Source organism: Molothrus aeneus, chromosome 17, assembly GCF_037042795.1.
Source record: "Molothrus aeneus isolate 106 chromosome 17, BPBGC_Maene_1.0, whole genome shotgun sequence".
NCBI lineage: Eukaryota > Metazoa > Chordata > Aves > Passeriformes > Icteridae > Molothrus > Molothrus aeneus.
Genome location: NC_089662.1, coordinates 1,202,425 through 1,228,736, shown reverse-complemented (window position 1 = coordinate 1,228,736; position 26,312 = coordinate 1,202,425).

The window sequence follows — 26,312 nt, the reverse complement described above, 5'->3', positions numbered from 1 at the left end:
GCTCTCACTCTGGCAGGGTTGGTTTGTATTGCTGCATTGCTTATTTTATTGTTATTTTCTTCCTTAAAAAAGAGCTGTTATTCCTGCTCCCATATCTTTGCCTGAGAGCCCCTTAATTTCAAACTTACAATAATTTGGAGAGAGAGGGTTTGCATTTTCCATTTCAGGGGAGGCTCCTGCCTTCCTCAGCAGACACCTGTCTGTTCAAACCAAGACACTGAATTGAAGGTCCTTTCCAGCCTCAATGATTCTGTGATTCCGTGCACAAAGCAGTTTGTAGCTGCTTGGACTGGGCAGTTGGTGGTCAGAACTTTCCTCCAGGAGTGGAACACACCTGCTGGTGGCACAGGCTGGATGCTGGGCCCTCCACTGCTGGCACTGGAGTGACCCCCCCGAGTGGGGCAGGGGGTGCTACGGGCACAGGGACCTCCCTGGGCCCCTGCTGGACACAGCCCTTGGGAGGGCATCCCCTGCTGCAGCTGCCTGTGCCTGCCAGCAGCTGGCACACCAGGGATTTCAGGGTAGGACAATGCCATCATCTGCTGGTAGCACTGAAAAGTGTTTCATAGCAGGGTGGTAAATTCCCTCTCACTATTTTTGAGTCTGGGACATATTCAAGCAATTCCTTTTCTTTTAAAAACCTGTGGGAATTAATCTGCAAAAGGTGGGAAAAGAACTGCCTGGAACAAAGGGCACCTTGGCAGCACTGCAGGCGTGTCTGAGCTGTAGGGCTGGAGCTCTGGAACGGAGAAGTACATGGAATGGCATGGAATGGGCATGGGATGGGCATGGGATGGGCATAGGCATGGACATGGAATGGGGATGGGATAGGGATGGGATGGGGATGGGATGGGCATGGGATAGGGATGGGCATGGGATGGGGATGGGATGGGCATGGGATGGGCATGGGGATGCACTGTCCTACACCAGGGAGACTTTTTACACAGGCAGATAGTGATAGGAAGGAAGGGTTTTAAAGCAAAAAAGGAGAGATTGAGATGAGATGTTAGGAAGAAATTCCTCCCTGTGAGGGTGCTGAGGCCCTGGTACAGGGTGCCCAGAGAAGCTGTGGCTGCCCCATCTTTGGAAGTGCCCAAGGCCAGGCTGGACAGGGCTTGGAGGAATCCAGGATAGTGGAAGGTGTCCCTGCCCAGGGCAGGGCTTGGGACTGGCACTCTGTAATGTCCTTCCAACCCAAACCATTCTATGATGCCTCTGTCAGGTGCAGAATGCCAGGCTGTGTCTGGGCTCTGGAGGTTGGTGGCCTCAGGTGGTGTCTTCAGTGTGGGTGAAGGCCCAGATCCCACTGTGCTGCTCAGCTGGAACACAGCTGTGCTGACAAACCCTGGTGACCAAAGGCTTTTGGCTCTCATATCCCCCTGCACCTCCAAGTGTGGCAGAGCCTGGGCTGCTCTGACCTGCAGCTGCTGCTGGGGGCTGGCTCAGACATCAGCCTGTGCCTGTGTCATTGCCATTTGCTTTGATTTCCTCCTGCTGCTGCTCCCTCCCTCCCCAGTCCCTCGGTAAGAAATGAGCTATTGATTCCCACACAGCATTCCAGAGCACAGCACTCCTGGCCTGCCCTGCAGGTGGGACTGACAGGATCCAATGTTGTGGTGAATGCTGGGTCTGGGTCTGCCTGGGACCTGAGCAGGGCTTCAGCCCAGAGGGTTCCCCTGAGCCCCCCTGGCCCAGCCCCTGTGTGGGCTCTGCCTGTCCCTCGGGGGCTCTGGGCTGCATCAGAGGTGACAGAGCCAGGGTGGCATCCCTCCTGTGCCATGGGCTGTCACTGTCACATCCCAGTGCTTCAACCACCAGGAAGCAAAACCTCCTGCCTGAGCTGTCCTTTGTGTCCCTGCTCTCCTGGCACCCCTCTGTCCAGGTGGGGCCTTGGGATGACAGGGAGCCATCCTGGTACTGGATGCAAGGACCTCCCTCCCCCACGGGAGCTCTGCAGGTTAATTACCTCTCAGGAAACATTAATTTGACCTTTTCCAGCTTTCCTGACCACTGTCCCCATGTGGACCTCGGGAGAACAGGACTTGCTTTTCCAGTGAGGACCCTGAGATTTTCCACTGACCTGATTTTCTCCTCCTGCTTCTGCCCCACTGACTATTCTCAGAACAGAATGACTTCTTCCTTTCCCCACCCTCCTCTCTCAGAGAGGCCACCCAGCTCACCCCAGCGGGTCCCTGCACAGCCCTGGGTGGAGCTGAGTGCAGGGCTCAGGCTCTCCTCAGGGCTCTCCATCCCTTTGCCCAGACAGGAACCTGCTAGAACTCAAAGAGCATTTGGAAAATGCTCTCAGGCACTTGGTGGGGTTGTCGGGGTGTCCTGTGCAGGGCCAGGAGCTGGACTTGCTGTGGGTCCCTTCCAGCTCAGGATATTCTGTGAACCTGACCTCAGCCAGGCTGGGGGAGCTCTGCTCTCAGGAGACCTGCACGGCCCCTGCCCTGCAGAGCATCCAGCAGGAGGTGAAGTGTGATGGTGCCCGAATGGGGACAGCACTCCAGGGTTGGTGGAGTGACCCCTGTGTTTCCCCACCTGCCAGAGACCATGGTTCTGACCCATAGGACTCCTCTGGGACACCGGGAAGCTTCAATTCCCCAGGAAGCACAGGGTGCTTGGAGTGCCTGAGCAGGGAGGTACTTGAGGAGCAGCCAATTAGCTCACTATAATGAGCCTTAAATACTTTCCTTGTCATCCCCCTCTTCTAGCTGCTGCCTTCTTTGTGCTCAGCCCTGCATCCAGGTTTCCATAGGCATTCACTCCTCTCTTTGCTTCTGTGATTACTTATAATTCCTGTTTAAATTCTTCTCATTTTCACAGTGTAATTAGGCAGATGAGCGGCTTTTGTTCTGCAGTCAAAAAGCAATTAGCTGTGCTTTTTGCTTGGTGGTTGTTTTTTAATTAGGACTTTGTTGATGGCTTTTGTCCTCAACACAAAATAAGGGTTGAGGGGTTTATGGGCTGCAGCTGCTGCCCAGGGCGAGAGGGACTCCCTGCCTGCCTGGGGAGGTGGCAGGACCGGGGAGGTGGCCCAGGGCTGTCCCAGCAGCCACAGCCGCGTCCCAGCCCCTGAGCTCCTGTCCCAGGGTCTGGGCAGGAACCGTGCTGGGGTCAGGCAGCTCTGACAATCACGGGGTGTCCTGGGCTGGAGGGACCCACAGGGATCAACCCCAAGCCCTGGCCCTGCACAGACACCCCAACAATCCCACCCTGGCAGCGCTGTGTTGCTGCAGGTGGTCGGTGATTGTTGTGATGCCCCACAGGGAGATGCCCCTGGGGTTTGTTGTGCTCTCCTTTTTGTCTCACAGAATCGTTTACATTGGAAAAGCCCTCCAAGATCATCAACCCAGCACTGCCAAGCCCACCACTAAACCATCTCTCCAAGGGCCACATACAGATATTTTTTTTAGCATTTCCAGCCATGGTGATTCCATTGTCTGTTCCAATGCCTGATCACCATTTCAATGAAGAAATTTTCCCTAATATCCAATCTAACAGCCCTTCTGGCACTTGGGGCTGTTTCCTCTTCTCCCGTCCCTTGTTCCCTGGGAGCAGAGCCTGACCCTCACCTGGCTGCAGCTTCCTGTCACAGGGACTTGGAGAGAGCAAGAAGGTGCCCCCTGAGCCTCCTTTTCTCCAGGCTGAGCCCCCCCAGCTCCCTCAGCTGCTCCTGGTCCCACCTGTGCTCCAGGAGATCACCCTGTCTGTGTGAGCCCTTCCAGCTGGCCAAGGTTTAAGTGGCTCAGCAGCTTTCCTTAAAAAACTGGACACATCCCTGTGGGCAGAGCCCTCATCAGAAATTGATGTATTGAAATGGATGTATTTTAATACACAATACCCAGCAATTGATGAGGTTGACCCCAATTTCTTCATTGCACCCTTCACCTCCCGCTAAACTCTGCCTTCCTAAGGGCACTGAGACACAGCCCCATGTCCCATCCATCACTGCATGGCCAGGCAGCCCTGGGGCCCCTGTGACAGCTCAGTCCATGCTGTGCATCCCTGGCAATGGCCATGGCATCCCAGCCTGGCCCTCCAGCCCTTTCTGCAGCTCTTTGGGGTTTGCTGCCCTGCACAGGGGAGGAGCTCTGCAGCTCCTGCAGTGCCCAGGGGGCTGAGGAGCCTTTGGAGAAGAGCTGATGGAAGGGACAGGGCTGGGTGGGTGTGCTGGCATTGGGCACAGGCTGATGGAAGGGACAGGGCTGGGTGGGTGTGCTGGCATTGGGCACAGGCTGATGGAAGGGACAGGGCTGGGTGGGTGTGCTGGCAAAGGGCACAGGGTGATGGAAGGGACAGGGCTGGGTGGGTCTGCTGGCATTGGGCACAGGCTGATGGAAGGGACAGGGCTGGGTGGGTCTGCTGGCAGAGGGCACAGGGGCTCACCCAGCAGGGCACTGGGCACAGGGCTCGTGCCACCACCAGTCCTGTGCCATGGCAGGGGAAGCTGTGGCCCCCTGGGTGGCTGTGCCAGGGGGATGCTGTGACGGGGAGCAGGAATCTGAGCTCCTTCCACATCCCAGAGCTGGGTCCTGGGCTGCTCCCAGCACCTGGGAACTGCTCTGTGGGGAGACCACCCTCCCCTCATGGGGGGCAGTGGCTGCGCTGCCCATGCAGAGAGGAGCAGGAGTGGGGACAGCCAGGGGAAGGTGGCCATGGCTGGGGGACATACAGAAGGAAGGTGGCCATGGTTGGTGGCATACAGAAGGCAGGTGGCCATGGTTGGGTGGCATACAAAAGGAAGGTGGCCATGGTTGGTGGCATACAGAGGGAAGGTGGCCATGGCTGGGGGACATACAGAAGGAAGGTGGCCATGGCTGGGTGGCATACAAAAGGAAGGTGGCCACGGTTGGTGGCATACAGAAGGAAGGTGGCCATGGTTGGGGGACATACAAAAGGAAGGTGGCCATGGTTGGTGGCATACAGAGGGAAGGTGGCCATGGCTGGGTGGCATACAGAGGGAAGGTGGCCATGGTTGGGTGGCATACGGAGGGAAGGTGGCCATGGTTGGGTGGCATACAGAGGGAAGGTGGCCATGGCTGGGTGGCATACAGAGGGAAGGTGGCCATGGTTGGGTGGCATACAGAAGGAAGGTGGCCATGGTTGGTGGCATACAGAAGGAAGGTGGCCATAGCTTTGTGGCATACAGAAGGCAGGTGGCCATGGTTGGGTGGCATACAGAAGGAAGGTGGCCATGGTTGGGTGGCATACAGAAGGAAGGTGGCCATGGCTGGGTGGCATACAAAAGGAAGGTGGCCATGGTTGGTGGCATACAGAAGGAAGGTGGCCATGGTTGGTGACATACAGAAGGAAGGTGGCCATGGCTGGGTGGCATACAGAGGGAAGGTGGCCATGGTTGGGTGGCATACGGAGGGAAGGTGGCCACCCTGCCCTGGCTGTGGCCAGCTCCCAGGGCCCCACACCCAGCCTGTGTCCCTGCCTCTGTCCCCACAGCAGGGCAGGGCTGGGGCTGCCTCGGGGTCCAGCTGGGGGTGTTTGTGCTCTGTGGGCATCCACAGAGGGTTTTTGTAGCTGCATCTCAAAGTGTTTGGGGAAAAATCCAGAGCAGGTGCCCAGCACCCTGCCGAGGGATAGCAGTGGGTGCCAGTGGGATGTCCCGACCCTGGCACACACTCCCTGCCCACGGCTGCCCCCACTTTGCTGGCACAGCTGATGCTGAGAGCCAGCTCTGGTTTTTCCCAAGGCAGGTGGATGCTGGGGGCTGTTTCGCCTGCCAGCATCAGCACGACCCCGCTGCTGAACCCACCCTCCCCCGGGGCTGCTGGCAGCAGCTGAGCTGAGTGTTCCCCTCTAGGAGCACTGCCAGCTCTGTTAGGGGCACACAAAGCCCCAGGTGTCACCTCGACCCTGATTTGTTTCCTCATGCTGAATTCTGAGCAGGGTGGCTTGGGGGCTGATTTCTGTGGGGAGACACGAGTTAATGCCATGCTAAATCCTGCTGGGGGAGCCTGGCAGGTGTCAGGGTGGGCAGGACACCCAGCCACAGCACTCCTGCTGTCACCTGCTGAGGTGTGACAATCACCATCAACACTGGGCTCAGGGGTGGAAGGAGAGAGGTGACAGCCAGGGATGCTTCCAAACCACCCTGCCCTCTGGCTCTTCCATTTCTTGCCTTTCTTGCTGTATTTCAGGTGTCTCAGATCAGTCCATCACCGTTCAGTGCTAGGAGCAGCAGGTACTTCCTGATGGAGCTGATTTGCATGGAATAACACAAAGCTCCATCTGCAGAGCTGCTCTCCTGGAGGATAATGACATCTTGGGCTGTGCAGGAGCCAGGACAAAGCCCAGGCCCAGCTTGTAATCCCCTGGAAGCCACTCACTGGCACTTGAGCAGGGTGTAAGGGGGCAGGGCAGTGTGCCAGCCCTCTCCCTGCTGCCCAGGCTCATCCCAGATGCATTCTTTAACAAAAGCTCTGAGGCTGGCTCTTTGCACTGGCTGAAAGCAAAATCAGAGCCATTCCAAGCAGCTCCTTTGGAACCTAAAATTATCTTCACATCATATTTCTTCTCCAGTGGTGCCAGCATTACATTTTCTCAAATTCTGAGTCAGACATCAGGAGAGTGAAAATGTAATTGGCTCAAATATAGAATCAGGGAATAATTCAGTTTGGAAAGACCTCTAAGACAATCAAGTCCAACCATTACCCCACCACTCTTGTGTTCACCACTAAACCATGTCCCCAGATCCCTTTCCACATGCCTTTTGATCACTTCCAGGGTTTGGTGAATGCTTCCAGAGGTGGTAAAACATTTTGTAATACCCAGGGATATGATACAGTTTGGAAAAGGATCACAGTGTCAGGCTGGTTTTCTCCTTTCTGCTGTCTCTAAGCCTTTAAGACCCTCTGGAGCTGAGGTTTGGGGTGTGGAGCTGTAGGATTTTGCTGTTCCTTTGTGTTTTAACAGGCCAGTGCTCACCTGCTGGGCTGCCCACGGTGGTGCTGTGCCCAGTGGAGCTGGGCTGTTCCTGCTGTGATATCCAGCTGGGGCTGTGCAGGAACCCCTCATTCATTCCCTGTTTCCTGACACATTCCCTGAAAGAGCCACGAGCCCTCAGCATTTTACTGAAAAATAAAGAGAAGCAAACCTGCCTGTTCCTTGGTGCTGGTGAAAACAGGCTGGGACTCTCCTGTCCTGGGGTCCCCTCTCTCCCCAGGGTGCTGGGGCAGGGGGTGCCACTGCTGCTGGGGACAGGGACATGGCAGAGCTGCTCCTTGCCCCGAGGCAGGGCCACCCAGCCCTGCCTGCCCCAGAGTGCCAGGGCAGCTGCTCCCCATGCCCAGCACCCCCTCATGGAAACTCTGCCCCCCAACCCCTTGTACAGAGCCCCCAAACCTCTGCCCATCCTCCCCTGGCAGGTGGAGATTTAGAGTCACAAAATCCAGATTTGCTTCCTTATTTGCATGAGGACATGGAAGAAATGACAGTAATTACATCCCTTCCAGACCTGCTTTGCTGACCATGAGCTGTGGCAGCTGCTGTGACTGTCACCACTGCCACCATTGTCACCACTGCCACCGCTGCCACTGCTGCTGCTGCCAAGGCAACCCCAGGCTCTGTTGTCCCTCTGCCTCAAGCCATCCTCCCACATGAGCAGGGACAGACTGGAGGGAACGCTGGAGCTGTCAGGGGGGTTTGGGTGGGATATTAGGAAAAGGTTCCTCCCCAGAGGGTGCTGGCACTGCCCAGGCTCCCCAGGGAATGGGCACGGCCCCAGGGCTGCCAGAGCTGCAGGGATGCCCAGGGTGGGGCTGTTGGCAGGGACAGGAGCTGCACTGGGTGGTCCCTGTGGGTGCCTCCAGCTCAGGACATTCCATGGGCTGTGATCTCCTCTCAGCACTTCCCCCCTGAGCTGCAGCCCCTTTCCCTGGTGTTTCTCACATTGCAGTGAGACCAAAGGCCCCTGCCGTGCTGAGCAGAGAGAAGAGCTTGGTTTGGGAAGAACTGAATGGAAAATGAAGGAATGGCACAGCTGCAGGGGGCACAGGGCAGCTCCCAGGGCACAGGAGACCCCCAGCCCCCTCAGGCTGAGGCAGCCCAGCTCACACAGGGAGTGAATTCCTTCCTCCGGGACATTTCTCTGCCACCTGCTTCACTGAAACCACACTTTATGAATTGTCCATGTCAGTGACTTCTGCTTTGGAGAAAAGCTCTTTAAAAATCCTTCCTTTCAAAGACATTTTTATTCCAAGAGCATATTTTCTATTGTGACTTATATAAAGGTGTAACATTTTAAAGTATCAGAAGAAAATGTACCAACTTTTTTAGGATACACACTTCCAAAATGATTTTTTTGGGATGAAAATATGAATGTGCCTTTTTTTTCCCCTTTTACCCATATGCCTTTGGAAGAATTTCAAAATGCCAGAATTTTCTGGAAAATGGTGGTCCTGCTTCCCTCCCTCCTGGGGCTCTGGGTGGGAAATACTTGGGCTTTTCCTTGTGTGGTTTCCAGGGGTGCCTGTGACCGACCCCTGTGCACAGGTTGGATGTTGTGGTTCTGAAAAATGCATATTTTATGATTGGCTTTCCACAAATATTAAAATGAATATTATATGTGTTATGTTAGAAAGTTATGCTGGATTAATTCTTTTAAGTAGTGTGTTAAATATAGCTTTAGGTTATAACATAAGGTTAAAATAGAAACTATGTATGTGAGATTTTTTTTAAAGAAAGGAGTGAGTTACTCACGTCAGATAGCAGCCACAGGACTCCTAAATCTTTCAGAGAAAAAGAATTTATTGCTGTCTTATCGAGTTCTTCCCGCCTTGCTCAGCCCTGAAGATGCTGTCAGGGTTCAGAGGAAGAAGCTGACACTGCCCAGACAGAATCCTGTGTTTGAATGGAATTTATGCATCATCTATGAGCTGTATGAATATGCAACAGGCTGTTGCCTTTAAGGGTTAATCCTCTGTTAACGGGGGTACTTCCTCAGGCTTATTTTGCCCAGAAAAAGGTACCCAGACTGTCCATAACTCTTTGTTTCTATTGTCTCATATTGTCCTAAATCCTAATTGTCCAAAATTTTCTTACTCTAATTATATTACTATTTTTATAACCATTTTATTACTATTAAACTTTTAAAATTTTCAAACCAAGTGATTGGCTTTTCTCACATGGTGTTTATCCTGCTGGGGTGACAGTCCCCTCCTTTGGGCAGCTCCACAAAGCTCTTGGCAGGTTCTCTGCAGCTCCTGGGCCTTGTGGCAGGTGTCCCCTCTGTCCCCTCCAATGTCCATCGTGTCTGTCAAAAATGCCAATCACTTGTTTTTAATATTTTAAAAGTTTAATACTAATAAAATGGTTATAAAAATAGTAATACAATTAGAGTAATAAAATTTTGAACAATTGGGATTAGGACAATATGAGTCAATAAAATCAAAGAGTTATGGACAATCCGGGTACCTTTTCTGGGCAACATAAGCCCAAAAAAGAACCCACGTTAACTGAGAATTAACCCTTAAAAACAGCAGCCTGTTGCATATTCATACAGCTCATAGATGATGCATAAATTCCATTCAAACACAGGATTCTGTCTGGGCAGTGTCAGCTTCTTCCTCTGAATCCTATCAGTGTCTTCATGGCTCAGCAAGGTGGGAAGAAGTTCATTTCTTCTGATAAGAGGCAATAAATTCTCTTTCTCTGAAAGATTCAGTTGTCCTGTGGCTGCTATCTGGTGCGAGTTCTTTCTTTAAAAAAGCATCTTGCATAGCACAGTTTCTATTTTAACATTATGTTATAATCTAAAACTATATTTAACACACTACTTAAGAAAATTATTCCAGCATAACTTTCTAACATAACACATATAATATTCATTTTAATATTTGTGGAAAGCCAATCATAAAATACGCATTTTTCACAGTGTCCAAAGGCGGCAGGAGCGGGGGCAGGGTGGGGAGGGTCTCTGTCCCTCGGGACAGCATCCCTGGAGCACCGCAGGCTCCCAGTGCTGACCCCAGACCCGCACGGCCCCAGGGTCCCGCCCTTGTTCCCTCCCGTGCCCTCCGCCGAGCGGGGACATTGGCACCGCAAAGGGACCCCGGCTCCCGACCCCCGACACGGCAATCAACGCCCTCATTAACACATGCACATTAACGCCTTCATTAACGCCCTCATTAACAACATGCACATTAACGCCTTCATTAGCGGCTTCCCCATGGGAACAAGGGAAGGGAAGGGAAGGGAAGGGAAGGGAAGGGAAGGGAAGGGAAGGGAAGGGAAGGGAAGGGAAGGGAAGGGAAGGGAAGGGAAGGGAAGGGAAGGGAAGGGAAGGGAAGGGAAGGGAAGGGAAGGGAAGGGAAGGGAAGGGAAGGGAAGGGAAGGGAAGGGAAGGGAAGGGAAGGGAAGGATCTGTGCCGCTCCTTGGAGAGAGGTCATCATCCAGCTACCCATCTGAAGAGCCATCTGAATCTCTGGGAGCACCTCACCTAAGGCACCAAGTCCTGAGTAACTCACAGGATCATTTTGGTTGGGAAAGCCCTCTACGATCAATGAGTCCAACCATTAACCCAGCACTGCCAAGCCCACCACCAAACCATGTCCCCAGGTGCCACATCCACACAGCTTTTGAACACTTCTAGGGACTGTGACTGGCCAGTGCCTGACCACCCTCTGCATGAAGAAATTCCTCCTTATGTCCAGTCTGAATCTCCCCTGCCACAGCTTGGGGCTGTTTCCTCTTCTCCTGTCCCTTGTGCCCTGGGAGCAGAGCCTGACCCTCACCTGGCTGCAGCTTCCTGTCACAGGGACTTGGAGAGAGCAAGAAGGTGCCCCCTGAGCCTCCTTTTCTCCAGGCTGAGCCCCTTTCCCAGCTCCCTCAGTCTCTCCCTGTTCTCCAATCCCTTCCCCAGCTCCGTTCCCTTCTCTGGACACACTCCAGCCCCTCAATGTCTTTCTTGTCCTGCAGGGCCCAAATGATGAGGAAGCTTCTCCCACTGTGACTTGCTTTTAAAATGACAATTTAAAATGACAATTTATTGTCATTTGACAAAATGACAATTTTAAAATGACAATTTATTGATTTTTTTTCCTGCCTGAACTCCCTCCTCAGCCCTCAGCATTTATTGTGGCCCTCAGAGGAGCTGGTCCCTGCAGGGATGGGCTCTGGATGATGGATTGGAGCATCTGCAGTCTCTGCTTTGCTTTGGCCAGGCACAATCCCAGCTGGGCTGTGCCAGGTTTTTCTGACACTGATGAAGAGGCAGAGTGGGAAAATACAGACAGGTTTAGTTTAGGGACTCAGATGAGGCTCCTTCCCTGTAAAACAGGGACAATGAGTCTTGCTTTTGTTTGCAGCCAAGGGGCTGCAAAGTCAGTGAGAGCAGGGAAATCCCTGGAAGCCTCTGGAGAATCCCAGAGCCAAACCCAGGGAGCCAGCTGGGGTTTGTCTGGGGATTGTCTGCACTGGAAACCTCACAGCTGCCTAGGCTGTAAGGACACCAGAAAGGGAGGATGCTGAAGGAAGGGAAAGGAGAAAGGAAAGAAGGGAAAGGACAGGATTAACCTCTGTCACAGCATTCACGAGCCCCTGGCAGCCTGCAACACTGAGGAAGGGCAGAGACAGCCCAAGAGGGGCTCAGAGGCTCTGGGCACTTGGGGGGTGCTCATTTCCCAGCAGGTGCCTGGGTAACCCCACAGCTGGGCACAAGGGGCACTGGCCTTGCTCTGGGCTGGGCACCCCAGCCCAGGGTTATCCTGGTATCCTGCAGCTGCAGGGGCACAGCCATGGGCAGAGCTGGCATCCCCCCCTGCCCCTGGAACCCCCTCTGTCCCTGCTCATGGTCCCTGGTGTCACCTCCCTCCCGCCTGCCCTGGCACAGCCGGAGCTGCCTCTCCCCATCCCAGGGATGGTCCTGCTCTTCACAGCAGCAGCTGCAAGCTGGAGAAATAGGAAAGGAGTCTTTGGTGCCCTATCCTGACCAATTCATCTTTCCCAGAACAGCCCTGGCAGCCTGTGCTGTGTGTGGGGGGATGTGGCTCCTGCAGGAGCCTCCAAGGCTGGGCTGGGCCAGCACCAGGGAGCTCTGAGAGGAGCCTGGGGAAGGGGCATCACCCCAGCTCCTCCTGCCCTGTACACTCAGAGCAATTCCCACTTTCTCACCCTGATCCCTGCAGGAATCCCAGCCAGCTGTGGACCCACAGGATCTCACATGGACAAAGGCAAAAGATGAAAGTGCTCTTCTCCACGTGGGGACAAATGTCCTGTTTATTGACTTGATAGGAGACACCAGATCAGGCGACCCCCCAGATGGAAAAGAGAGTGTTGCCTTCTCACAGGGGGATTTTGAGCTGGGGGGAAGGGGGGGAGGAAGGGGGCAACAGCCAGGGGGATACAAGTGAGGAGGGGTGAGGGGAGGTGTAGGAGTGATGAGGGCAGGATGGTCAGGATGGACGGAGACCAGAGATCTCTGAGGCCAGGTCAGGAACTTGGGGTTTATTGCAAAGGGCCTGGGGGCAGGGCCCTGCTGGGAGCTGCCAGGCACAGCTCAGAGCAGGACTGAGAGAAGAGAGGGGCAGAGAGGATGAGAGGGTGAGAGACTAAAAGGGTAAGAGTGCAAAAGGGGTAAGAGAGCAAGGTTCCCGTTACAATACCATAAATCTTCTGTGCTGAATATTCTCATTCTCCCTAACCAACCTAGTACAAGATACAAATCCTATAACATTTACATACAGCCTATAAGAATCATTACATTACCATACTGTGTTACATTTAAACCCTAAAAACTCCTCTTTGGGCCCCTTCTGCCAAGCTGGCAGGGTCTGCTCTGAGCCTTGGGCCTGTCTGCAAGCAGAGGGTGTTGTTTCATCAAAAGGGGATCACCTTCAGTGGCCACACCATTGTTTTCCCATTGTTCAGTAACTGAGGTATCTCAAAGCTTGCTTTCATTTCAATCTCGCTTATAGTTTTTCTATATTCTCAAAATCTTTTGCCAGACAATCATATTTATAAGGCTTTCCTGTTTCATCTTCCCCAAGAGGGAGGGACTGCCCAGGGGAGAGACCACCAGGGGGTACTGGGGACAGGGGTGTGTGAGGGAAAACCATGTGATATAACATCAACTATTCAGTGCAATATAAGGACCATTCAGTGCAAATCTCCAATCCCCCAGTGCAAAACAACAACTAAATAAACTACTTAGTGCAATACAACACCTCCCCCTTTTCTGTCAAAAAAAAAATTAAAGGAAAATCATCAGCCTATTTCTGACACAGATTATGAATTTGTCCACCACTCATGATTCATGGGCCTGTCAGTTTGCTTTAGCTCCACAAACTCTGTGTGGTTGGTACTTCTGATGTACTGGAGACCAAACCGTTGATAGCCTTTAAAAGTATGCGACGTAGAATCCCAAATGCTAACATGACTAGGAAAAGAACAACAAAAAACAACAGAATTGTGTTAATTATAGAAGCCCACCAACCTGAGAGTCCCCAGTCCTTGAACAATCTGCTGAACTAGTCTTTGGATTCCTGCTTGACTCGTCCCATCAAGTTCTTCACTTCTCAGGGAGCCACGTGGACATTGGGTGCTTTTGGTGTTCAGTTCAAGCAGCAAATTCCTTCAAATTCCTGTCTGTGGTGTTGTGGGTGTCAGCACTGGCAGCTGGCACCAGGCACTGCAGGGCTCCTGCCCCACCTGCAGCTCCTTGGTGGCACAGGGGAGCAGCTTTAAACTCAAACAGACTCAGATTGGACACTGGAGAGAAACCCTTCCCTGGCAGGGTGGGCAGGCCCTGGCACAGGTGCCCAGAGAAGCTGTGGCTGCCCCTGGATCCCTGGGAGTGCTCAAAGCCAGGCTGGACAGGGCTGGGAGCAGCCTGGGTGTCTTGGTTTGAACAGCCAGGTGTCTGCTGAGGAAGGCAGGAGCCTCACCTGAAATGGAAAATGTAAAACCCCTCCCTCTGAATTATTATAATTTTGAAATTAAGGGGTTCTCAGACAAAGATATGAAAGTAAGAATAACAGTTCTTTATGCTAGGAAATTAAAAATCTGAATGCAATAGCATAAAAACAAACCCCTGCCAGAGTGAGACCATGCCCTGTCCCCTGTGTGTCAGGGGGTGGCACAGCCCCATCCCATGGGGGCTCAGCCCTCCTGCAGTGCCAGCTGTGGCTCTGCTGGAGCAGGGATCCTGCACAAGGGGGGAGTTTTCCTCTGCAGCTCCAGGGCTGCTGGAGATGGGCCTGGGCTCCCTCTGGCCATGCAGGGCAGCAGAAGCTGCTCCTCTGGCAATGCCCTGGGCAAAGGCTGCTGTGCTGTCCCAAAGCTCAGATTGGATCCAGGTAGGAATGCTTGGCTCCTGCCCTGGGCGCAGCATCTCCCCATGGGATGCTGGAATTGGATCAGCCCTGCAGGGACACTCAGTGGCCATGGACAGAAGATAATTAATAATTAATAATTAATGGCCCATGGACAGCAGAGATCTCCTGGAGGGAGGATTGGTTTTGGGAGAGATAAAGAAAACTGCCTCTCCTGATTTTAACAGCTGGCCCAATTTGCAGAAAATAACTGCCCCACCTTTAACAGATGCAATAGAATCCACACCCTCAGCCACATCCCAGCACAGTGGGACAGTGGAAGGGGTCCCTGCCATGGCAAGAGCGGTGAAACAAGATGATCTGTGAGATCAATCCCTTCTCACCCAAGCCATTCCAGATTCTGAGCCTGGAGGCTGCTGAACAGCTTGGCTTTCACCCAAAATATCCCCCCAACCTTGCTGTGGCAGAGGCAGGTTGGAAAGGCTGCTGAGAGCCCTGGGAGACAGGAGCAGCTTCCCTGGGAAAAGAGCCCTGTCCCAGCTGAGAACTGAGCAGTGTTCAGACCCCAAGCAGCTCCTTGCCAGAGCTGAGGCTGTTTTGTGTCCTGAGCCATCCTGACCTGTGTGCCCGGGGTGCCAGGGCAGGGCCCTGCTCTGTGCGTGCCTGGCAGCTCTGAGGAGCTCTGGCAGTGCCATCCTGCTGGCAGCACTCCCAGGTGACATGGGGACACAGCTCTGGGGGTCTGGCAGTGTCAGAGGACAGCCACTCTTTGTGCAATGAACACTTTGACAGCAGCTTCTTCCTGCCCCTCCTTTCTTGTTATTTTTGGGGGTGCTGCAGAGAGGGGCTGGTGTGTCTGAAACCATCCTGGCTGGAAGTGCCTGGGCTGCTCTCTCATCTGGCTGATGCTAAAACCTCCACACTGAGAGAAACACAGCAAACCCCACATCTTAACATCCAGGATTTGCTTGTGGTGTTTGCTCCCTCCCAGGGCTCCCAGGGATTCCTTTCCTCTGGCCTGTCAGGGAGGAGAGCCACACTGAGGGGGGCTCTGCTGCACAGTGTGGCTAATGCTGACTGCCAGGGCTTGTGTTTTGGGGCAGCTGGGCCAGAAAGGAACTCAAACCCCATCAAATCATGGAATCATTCAAGTTGGAAAAGCCCTCTAAGATGATCAAGTCCAACCACTAACCCAGCACTGACAGGTCCACCACAAAGCTCTGCCCCCAAGAGCCACATCCACACGTTATTCTGAGCAGTGATTTGAGGTTCAAGGCATCCCTTGGCCAGGTCACTCCACTCCTGCCCCAGCTTTCCCTCTGGATGAGCTCTCAGCAGGCATCTCCCAATTTCCCAGGGGCTGAGGGCTCAGGCACAGCCAGCAGAGCTTCCCAGGAGTGAGCCAGGCTGGAGTGCTGGCTCTGGGGCACAGGGCAAAGCCTGCACAGCAAAACCTGCACCCCTGCACAGCCCTGCTGGGCCAGGGCCAGGCTGGAGGTGCCTGCATTTTCCAGAGGCAGTGTTCCCTGCTCATGCATCTGCAAATTGCCTGCCTGGCACCCAGGCAGGGCACAGGAAAGCTCTGGAGAGCAGCCTGGGCACAGGAAATGGAGTCTGGCTTTAACCCTGCTGTCACCTGTCCCTTCCCAATGGGAATGGGAGCTCCAGGGTGTCCAGGGGCTGAGGGGGGCTGGCACCCCTGGGCAGGGCAGGGGGAGCTGCCAGCTGTGCCCAGCTGCTCCTGCTGGGAGAGGAGCCCTGAGGGAGCTCCCCAGAGCCCCAGCACAGATCTGGGTGCTGGTCTGGAGAGCCCAGGGCCAGGATGCTGGCACTGCCCATCGCCAGCTGCTCCAAGGGAACCTCCCATGAGCTGCTGGGGGAAATCTGCATCCAGCCCTGGAGCCATGAGCAGCACGGGGATCAGGCACTGGAGCACAAGCACAAACACAGCTCCAGATGACAACCCTGCTGCCTGGGGAAGAAAAAGGAGTAAAAGCAGCACTTGGCTCTTCAGAGCAGCTCATCCTCCCAAACCCTTTAATGCACAACACCTCCTTACCCAGCCCTCCCCACGAGCACTTCCTGGCACTGTGATTTTGTGCACTGCCTTCAACATGGCAACATTTACCCCATTTCACTGCAAAATGAACATTCCAGTCTTCTGCTGTAACACCCAGCTTCTGATCTAGGAGAGAATTCAACTAAAAAAAGGCAAACCAGGTGTGGGCCTTCCTTCCTCTTTGTCACTGGCTGCAGGCAGAGGGGCAGTGTTTGCACTGCTCAGCTGCTCTGCAGAGCTGAAATGGCCCCTGAGCATTGTCACCCTGTGCCTGGGCCACTGCCCTCTGTGTGGGACCACTGGCTTCACCCTGCAGCATGGCCAGGCCTTGGGGGCCCCTTCCCCACCTGGGCTTAGGATGAAAGATGAAAGTTTCCCTGCCCCATGGATTATTCTCAGTGCACCCCAAATTGCTCAGCCCTCATGGGAGGGGGTTCCCTTCATGGTTTTCCCTGAGCTTAAGAGCCCCAAGGATGCAAAACTCCTGAATTCAGGCTGTTGGGTGCTGATTTAGACATTGCAGCAGCAGGTGCTCCTCTGGCACATCAGAACTCCAGGGGTTTTGATGCTGAGTGCCAGGGGTTGTGTTTTGGGGCAGCTGGGCCAGAAAGGAACTCAAGCCCTATCAAATCATGGAATCATTCAAGTTGGAAAAGCCCTCCAAGATGATCAAGTGCTGCCACTAACCCACACTGACAGGTCCACCAGCAAACCCTGCCCTCAAGAGCCACATCCTGGGGAGGGTTCACAGCCCTCCCCATGAAGGGCAGCCTGGGGTCCCTGACCAGACTGATGGGACACTGTCAGAGGCTCTTATCCTTCCAACCTGACCTGCTGGACTGCTCTGCCCAGCCTTGGAATGCAGCTGAGCAGGGATCCTGGTGGCACCAGCTCAGCTCCTGCTGCCTTGCCCAGGAGAGGGGATTTGTCACCTCTCAACCCCAGCCCTGGGTCTGTTGTCGACACAGCTGAAATTCCAGGCAAGGAGGAGCAAGAGCCACGTCCCCATCTGATGGTGTCTGTGTTTTTCCACAGAAACAGAGAACTCAACTCCACCTTGAGGGCTTTTCCTTAGCAAAACTCTCCAGTGCTTGTGCTCTTGAACTTCTGGGGTGATTGAAAATTGCACTCTTAGAAAGGAGAAGAGGAATTAAAAAGGCCCTCAGCCTTCTCTGTTCAAAATAACTCGTGGTTTGGAGAGCCTGGGCTCTGACTTGGGAACTCTTGAAGGCTGGAAACCATGATTGCAGCCCAGGGCCTGAGGCAGTGCCTTTGGAGAGCCAGCTGGGAAAGCAGCAGCTCAGAAAACTCTGTAGGGCTGTTAGAATCATGGATTTAACAGCTCTTCCAAGTTTTTAGCTACCAGGATGGTCTGGATGCTGGTTTTACTTCTCTCTCCCAACCACTGTGCCCAGGGCTACAGGACAGTGAGATGTTCCCATCCTGGGCTGGGAGCAGCTCCTCCATCTGCACAGAGGGGCCTTGGCAGGGGCAGAGCTCTGCAGGGATTTAGGATCCTCCTCACTGTAACAGAGCTGCTTCTGCTGAGCCCTGAGCCCCTGGCCTTGTGGGCAGCCTCGTTCACAGGAGCTGGAGAGCAACATTTGCAGCAGCCCCTTGCTGTGCCTCAGTTTCCCCCTGGTGGGGCACAAGGGCATGATGGGCAGCCGGTCCCATTGTTGATTTAAACTCTGGTATGAGCAGAAATGAGATCAAAAGAGGACCAAGTGCCCTGTTTTTCTTTGCAGCATCCCCCTTAATGACTGCAGTTAACCCCCTCTGCCCTCATTTAAGATGGATCTGGCTTTTCCCATGTTCTTTTATAGCCCTTAATTACCTCTACATTTCCTCTCCTCCCAGCCTGGAGCTCTGGCACATCTGGCCAGGCCTGATTGTGGTTTTTTCCACTTCATCCATGGTGTCTTTGCTGTGTCAGGGCAGCATTAGCCCAGCCAGGGTCGCTGCCAAGCCTCAGAGCAGCTCCCCAGGGCTGATCTCTCCAGCTGGGAGTGCAGGAGCCATCAGAGCCCCTTTCCCCCCTTGCTGGCTCTGAGCCCTGATCCTCAGCTGAGAGCACCCCTGTCCATCCACACCAGGGCTCTAAGCATCACTCAGGTCAACACTTCCACTGTTTCAATCCAACATGAGATACTTGTATGATAGATCTGACCTGGGCTCCCTCCACACCACTTGAGCCTCACTGGGGTGTTCTGGGGGTGTTTCCAATCCTGAAAATGGGCCTTGGAGCAGGAGGAGAAAGGGAAAACAATTCCTGAGCTGCTCAGCTGACTGCAGCCTGAAACTTCAAAAGGAGCCTTTAGTGTCACTAAAGATGTGACAGGGGAGTGTCCTGGCTGGAATGGCACAGCCTGGAGCTGGAGCTGGCAACACAGCTGGGCTGGGTCTGTGCTGGCAGCAGGACACGGACCCATCTCTCCAGGGCAGGCTGGACTTGGGATCTTGCACAGCACAGCCATGGACAGCAGAGCTGGAGGGATGGACCAGCAGCTGGGAACACCTCCAGCAGTGTGGCCTCTTCCACAGGGCATCCACAGCCCTTTCTTTGTGGGTCTGATATTAAACAATCTCTCCATTCTGTAAAAATCCACAGAACTGCTGAGGTGGGAGGCAATGCTGGAACTCTCAAGTATGAAAACTTTCCTCAAAGAGTGCCCAGGCACTGGCACAGCTGCCCAGGACAGTGGTGGGGTCACCATTCCCAGAGGGATTTATCAACCCTGTGGATGTGGCACCTGGGGACAGAGGGGTGAGTGGAACCTTGGCAGTGCTGTGGTATTGGTTGGGCTCAATGACCTCAAAGGGCTTTCCAGCCTTAATGATTCCATGATCCAAACTCCTGCCCAAAGCACAGCCAAGGGAGCAGGTTGGTGTCCTGGGTTGTAAAATGTGGTTTGGGGCTGGGTGTTCCATTTGCCATCTGGCAGAGCTGGGGCAGTTATCCTCTGTTCATGGGGCAGTTTTCTTTATCTCTCCCACAACCAATCCTCCCTCCAGGACATGTCTTCTGTTCATGGGCCATTAATTATTATTCATTAATTATCTTCTGTCCATGGCGAGTGAGTGTCCCTGCATGGCTGATCCAATTCCAGCATCCACTGGGAGGAGCCAAGCATTCCTACCTGGATCCAATGTGAGCCTGGCACAGCACAGCAGCCTTTGCCCAGTGCATTCCCAGAGGAGCAGCTTCTGCTGCCCTGCATGGCCAGAGGGAGCCCAGGCCCATCTGCAGCAGCCCTGGAGCTGCAGAGGAAAACTCCCCCCTTGTGCAGGATCCCTGCTCCAGCAGAGCCACAGCTGGCACTGCAGGAGGGCTGAGCCCCCATGGGATGGGGCTGTGCCACCCCCTGACACACAGGGGACAGGGCAGGTTCTGACTCTGGCAGTGTTGGTTTGTATTGCTGCATTGCTTATTTTATTGTTATTTTCTTCCTTAAAAAGAGCTGTTATTCTTACTTTCATATCTTTGTCTGAGAACCCCTTAATTTCAAACTTACAATAATTTGGAGAGAGAGGGTTTGTATTTTCCATTTCAGGGGAGGCTCCTGCCTTCCTTGGCAGGAACACCTGTCTGTTCAAACCAAGACATTTGGTCAGGGCCATCTGCAGCTGGACTTTGAGCAGCTCCAGTGATGGAGATTCTGCAGCCCCTCTGAGCAGCCCACCATGTGCAGCCACCTCATGGTAAAATGGCTCTTTCTGATGTTTAGGAAGGGTTTTCTGTATTTCAGTTTGTTTCTGTTACCTTTTGTCCTCGTGCTGGGCACCACTGGAAAGAACCTGGCTCTGTCTCCTTTGCACCCAGCTTCAGTTATTTATATCCATCAATAAGATCCCTCACAATCCAGGCTGGGCACTCCCAGCTCTCTCAGCTTTCCCCACAGCAGAGCTGCTCCAGTCCCTCCATGTCCTTCACAGCCACTGGTGGAGCTGCAGAAACCTTTCTTGCTGCCTTTCTTGCTGCCCTTCTTGCTGCCTTTCTTGTTCCCTGCCAGACCCAGCTCTAGGTGCACTTTGGCTGTCCTGACCCCATCCCAGCAAACCTGGATTTGTATTCACACGGTGTCCTTGGATTCCTTGTTCAATTCCCTGCTGCCCTTGCTGGACTCCCTGCCTGGCAGGGTGCAGTGGAGGAGCTGATCCTTGAATATGAATTGTGGCTCCTGGACCCCTTTTCTCCCCAGGACTGCATCCTGTGGCCCTCTTCCAAGCAGATCCCTCAGGAGGCTGAAATCTGCTCTCCTGAGCCCAGGTTTGATCCTGCTTTTTGCTCCTTTCCTTTCTCTCAGGACTCTCAGCTGTGCTCTCTCCAGCCAAGGCTGCCCCTCATCCTTCACACTCCCCACCAGCTCTTCCAAGATTTTAGGTGTCAGATCCATCACAGCGTTTCCCCTCTTTGTGTTCTTGTCCATCTGTGCTAGGAAATTGTTTCCAGAGTGTTCCAGGAGCTCCCAGGGTTGCTGTGCCCTGCTGTGCTGCCCTCCAGTTGGTACCACAGGGGTTAAAGGCCATGCCTGCAAACAGGAACCCCCCTCCAGCTGTCTGAAGAGAGCTTTGTGCTCTGCTCCCCACCTGCAGGGCACACACAGGACTCTGTGCCCCCACCCCTTTGCCTCCCAGCCTAGATTCACCTCCCTGGTTCATGGTCCATCCCCTCTCCTTGGCTTCTCACCCAGGGCATCCTCCCCATCCCTGGAATGACGCAGGGATCCATGGAAAAAGCCCAGCAAATGTCACTGAGACATGGCTGGGTGCCAAGGGAACAAAGGGCCTGGCCAGCCCTGGCCTGGCACCTCCTGGCTCCCACCTGGACCCTCCCACCCCCTCAGTCTCTGTCTGGCCCTGCACTGCACTGCCAGGGCACAGAACCCCTCTGGCAGCTCCTTCTGGCATCTGCCTCCCTCCCATCTCCCCCTGCTTTCCCTCTCCCCCTGGACTCCCATTCATGTCTCATCTTTAACTCTTCCCTGTTTCCTGACAGCTTTGAGAGCTGCTCAGACGTGGCCACGCTCCAAACGTGGCTGCTCCTGGAATTCCTGTCATTTCCTGCCAGTTTGACTTCTCTGAGGGTGCTGCAGGCTCCATCCCAGCGTTCCAGCTGGGAATGTCACCAGTGCCATGGCCCCAGGCACGGCCAGCACCTGCTCTGGCACACACCCTGGGAAGAGGAGCTCCCCAGTGCTGCTCCCTTTGGGATGCAGGCTGTGAACAGGCAGGGTTTGCACAGCTCAGAGGGGATTTTAAAGGGAGGCACCGTTGTGTCTCCTGCCCTCTTTTCCTGCTGGAGACCCCCAAGCACAGATGGGGAAGTGAGCTGAGGCTCAGCTCTACAATCAGTGGATGCTGCAGCACGAATTCTCTTGGCTGGAACACAAACCCCTCACCCAGGCAGACCCTTTGGAGGGGCTGGGAGCTGGGAACCAACGTCAGAGACGAGTGCTGGGCACAGCTGCTGCCAGCTGGGCACCATCCCTGGCACTGCCCGGGGCAGAGCTGCTGAGGGCTCTGCTCCCCCAGCCCTCCTGGCACCCTGAGCTGCTGCTGTCCCTGTGCCATCTGTGCTCCCTGTGCCCCTGCCCGGGCTGATGGAGGAGGGAGGGCACTGGGAAAAGGGAGAGCACCACAGGGATCCTGCAGGGGCTGTGGGCACAGCCTGGGGGAGCAGGGCGTGCTCAGGGCCGGGTTCCCAGGAGATGGATGCACCTTAATGAGCGTTAATGAGCGTTAATGAGCGTTAATGAGCGGGCTGGACACCAGCCTGGGCACCAGCAGGTCTCTGAGCCTGGGGGTGCTCCCAGCCTGCGGCTCCCAGGGGACCCTGCCTTGCATGGCCCCCCTTTGGTCCCCCCTGCCCTGACCCTGGGGGGCTGCAAAGCTCGGGGTTCCCACAGGCTCCGTGGTGTTCCTCAGCCCCCAGAGCTCTCCTGCTGGCCTGGTCCTGCTCAGCCTGGTGCTGAGAGCACCAAAGGACGGCAAAGCAACTTTTGCTGCTCTTCCTTTCAGGTCAGGGTGTCTCAAACAAGCACGGCAGAGCAACCACACCCTGCAGAACCTGCCTGACTCCTCAGATCAGGAGGGATTTGTCCCAGCTTCTGCTGGACTTCAGCAGGGGCTCCTGCACGGTTCTGCCAGCACATGCCATGACCTCAGTGACTTGGGAAAGCTTTGAGTCCCTAAAAGTCGGCTCCAGCACTGATGCACAGCTGGGCTTCCAAAAGAGATGGTGCAGGGAGCAGGGTATGGAGGGAAGGTGAAGGTGAGGAGGAAGAGGAGGCTCCTCCACCTGGAGAGGATCCCATGCTTGGCTGTGGGAAGGGACCTGAGGGAGGGAATGGGACACACAGAGAGGAAGAGAGGGCCCTGAGGTTGCTGGGATTTCTGGGTACCAACCATGGAGTCCCAGGAGGGGCTGGTGGCTGCTGGGTCTCCCAGGGTTCACTGGCAGCAGCAGTGGGAAGGAGCCAGGGGACAGGGGGCCCTCACTGGCTGTGCCTCAGGAGGGACACCAGGAACCATTTCTTGGAGATATTGCAGCGAGGAAGGAGGACCCAGACTTCCAAGGAAACTGCTTTTGTTTGCCCTGCAGCTTTAGGAAGCCCCTCTTTGATATCAAGGCTGATATTTACCTTTCCTTCTCTGTCAGCTCAGGCCAAACCTGAGACAGGGAGAGCAGAAAACCTGGGAGGGAAGGGATGGATGGGGAGCCGAGGTGGGAACAGGAGAGGCAGTGGGAAGGGATGTGCTGGAGGATGGTAAGGAAGGAAAGCAGAAGAGGATCTGGGTACCGAGGCCTCCAGCCAAGCCACCAGCGCTTCTCTCAGCCTGTCTTTCATGTCTCGTAGTGTTTGGGTTTCTCTAAACTTAGAAAATCCCACATAAAGATTTTTTTATCTTATCACCAAGACTGCTAAGTGCAACCCAAACTAAGAGACACCACATAGAACAAATGCTTAAACATTAAACCCACAGAAATCACAAGCAAATGGTGCATTTGTTATTTCTGTGTTAACCCCAGGAGCTCCAGGCAGGATTGGAGGGAGCAATGAGAGAGGAAGCAGCAGGAATCAAGGGGAACCTGGCCAAGCTGGGAGAGGGACAGGAAGGAGAGCATTGTGTGGGTGCAGGAGTCTGGAGAAAAGCAGGTTCAGGTTCCTGGAAGCAGAGTCCTACATGCCCAGAGATGTGTGGAGGTGCCAGCACTCACACAACCTCAATTCTGGCTCTGCATCCCATTTACAGATTTCAGTTGGAGCTGGGAACAGCTTTCTGCTTCTTCCAGGGTTAAAAGTTCAGAGTTTTGTCATTTGCTGGGTGCTAAGTGGAACCCCAATATTTGCTGCTCACTACTCCACCCAAGCTCTTCATTTCCTCATGAGATGAGGATCAGCACTCCCAGGCTCAGGGTGGGATTTTTGGGATGCCCTGGGCAGGACCAGGAGTTGGATTCAATGATTCCTGGGGGTCTGTTCCAGCTCAGGATACTCTTTGATTCTATGATTTTAGCCTGAGCTTTTGAACTTTGCAGCAGACAAGATTTTGGCCAGATTCTGCTTCCCCCACTCTCATAACCCAGAACTTTACCCATTTCCATAGCCCTGCCCAGCCCAGCAGCTGGCCCAGCTCCTTGGCAAGGCTCTGCTGGGGCACAGCCCCTGTTCCAGGCTCTGCTGAGCCAGATGTGGTGTGCAGCAGATGTTGTGCCACCATCCTGAGCAGGCTGTCACATCCTCCCAGAAGCTCTGTGGAGGGGAGTGGCTGCAGAGTCAGTGTGGGGACCCAGCGTGGGGCAGTGCAGGATCAGGGATGGCAGCACAGGGATGAGCTGGGGAGGGCTGACAAGCTCCTGGCACCCTGCCCATGCTCACAGTGTCCCCTCTCTCCAGATGTCTCAGCTGCCCTGAGGCTGTCCCTGCTCCGGGGTGGCTCTGGGGAGGAGCTGTGACCCATCTGCCATCCCAGCTCCTGAGCCCCTCACCTGGAAGCAGGCTGGAGCTTGAGTGTGCCCAAACCTCCAAGACCTGCCCGTGCAGCCCAGGCTGGAGCTGGAGCAGCTCTCTGCCATCACTGCCCTGCCTTTCTGAGCCCTGAAGGAGCAGCACCTTCCCCTGCCCCACTCAGGGCAGACCCTCCCTCTGCCCCTCTGCCCCTCTGCCCCTCTGCCCCTCTGCCCCTCTGCCCCTCTGCCCCTCTGCCCCTCTGCTGGAGGCTCCATCAGCGTCCATGGCACAAAGCTGAGGATCAGCCAGGGGTTTTGCAGCCTGCAGGAGCCTGGCTGAGCAGTGAGGAGAGGGTTTGCTACTGCCCCACATCCCCAGTCATCTACTGGGGAGCAGAAAACACATCCCAGTGTGTTTGGGGCCAGAGGTTCTGCCCAGGGGAGGCCAGTGCTGCATCCCTGGGCTGGTGCCACGAGCACTTTGCTCACAGCCCCTCTTCCCAGCTGCTCGACCTCTGGGGTGCATCAGGGAGCAGGGAATGTCCTGGTATCCTGAGAGGAACTTCAGCAGCCCTGGGGAAACCTCTGTGCTGGGTGACTGCAGCCCAGCAGGCACATGGAGGGGAGCACAGCCCCAGCACGAGGACATGGCAGAGCTGAGCAGCACCAGGGCTGGGGCAGCAAGGGGAGGCAGGGACAGAAAGGGTTGGGGCAGCAATAGGGTCACTCTCTGGGTGCCAAGGACAAAGGGGCTGTGGAAACCTGTGCTGGCAGCAGGGAGCCCAGCAAGGGCAGGGCTGGGCTGGCAAGCAGAGTGCAGCCCTTCCTTCCCTTCCAGGGATTCCTCCCAAGCATCGTGCCCGGATCCGAGCAGCCCCAACCCATCTGCAGTGAGGGGGTGGAGAGCCATCAGCACAGGCAGGAAGCGCTGTCAGAAAAAGCCTCGTCAGTGTTGTTACATCGGTGCAATCATGTCAGGAACACAAAAAGGCAGCGCCACCTGCAAAAGAGCAAAAGAAAGAGCAGGAGCTGCCTGTGCCAGCCCCAGCGAGGCTCCAGCCCTGCCAGGGATGGCACGGGGCTCCTGCCGTGCCCCGGGGCTGGGCACACCCAGCCTGAGCCCTGAGCCCTGGCTGTGACCGGGCACGGTCCCCTCGGGCGCTCCCAGCCCCGCACAGCCAGGGGGAACAGGGGCTCCTCTCCTTGCCCATCGGCTGTGCCTCCTGGGCCAGGCACTGCCCCAGTGTCCCCTGAGCCCTCAGTGTGGCCCCAGAGCCAGGGGGAGCAGGGCTGCAGCCCAGGGCAGCGTTCTGGAGGTGCCAGCTGGGTCTGGAGAGCATCAGCCACTGCTGGCTGCTGCCCACCCCTGCCTGCTGCTCCCTGCCAGCTCCTGTGCTGCCTCTGGGAAACCAGAACGTCACTGAGCAGTGCCAGCCCTGTGCCAGGGCCTCACCTGATGCCCAGGGGAAGGCAGACTTGCTCCCTGGCCCTTCCCCAGTGCTGACAGTGAGCCAAGCTGGCTGCAGGCAGCACGTTGGCATGTGGGGGCTCCTCATCAGTGCTCCCTCCTCATCCTGCAGTCCCCCCCAGTCTGGGGGTGCTCAGGGTCCCTGCCAGGTGGGCAGGGTGTGCCAGCAGCAGGTGCCAGCAGCCAGGAGCACCCCAGGACACTTCCCTTCCCCTGTGCCAGGCAGATTTCCAACCTCCTGTACAACATCACCTCAAACCTGGCCTGGCAGCCCAGGAGCAATGTATGCTCATGCACAAAGCCCAAGGGATCTCAGTCCCTGAGCAGGAGCAGCAGCTGGCATGGCCTGAGGAGCAGCTCCTTCCAAGCCGCTCATTGCCCCAGGGAGGCTCTGCCCCGGTGCTTCCCTGACCCTGCTGTCACCTGCCAGGGCCTGGGGGCTTCTCCCTCTGCTCTGCCACATTCCTGACGGGCACAGCTCAGCCTGGCACCCTGACACTCCCCTTGGCACACCCACGGGCAGGAGGTGCCTTCAGGAGGGA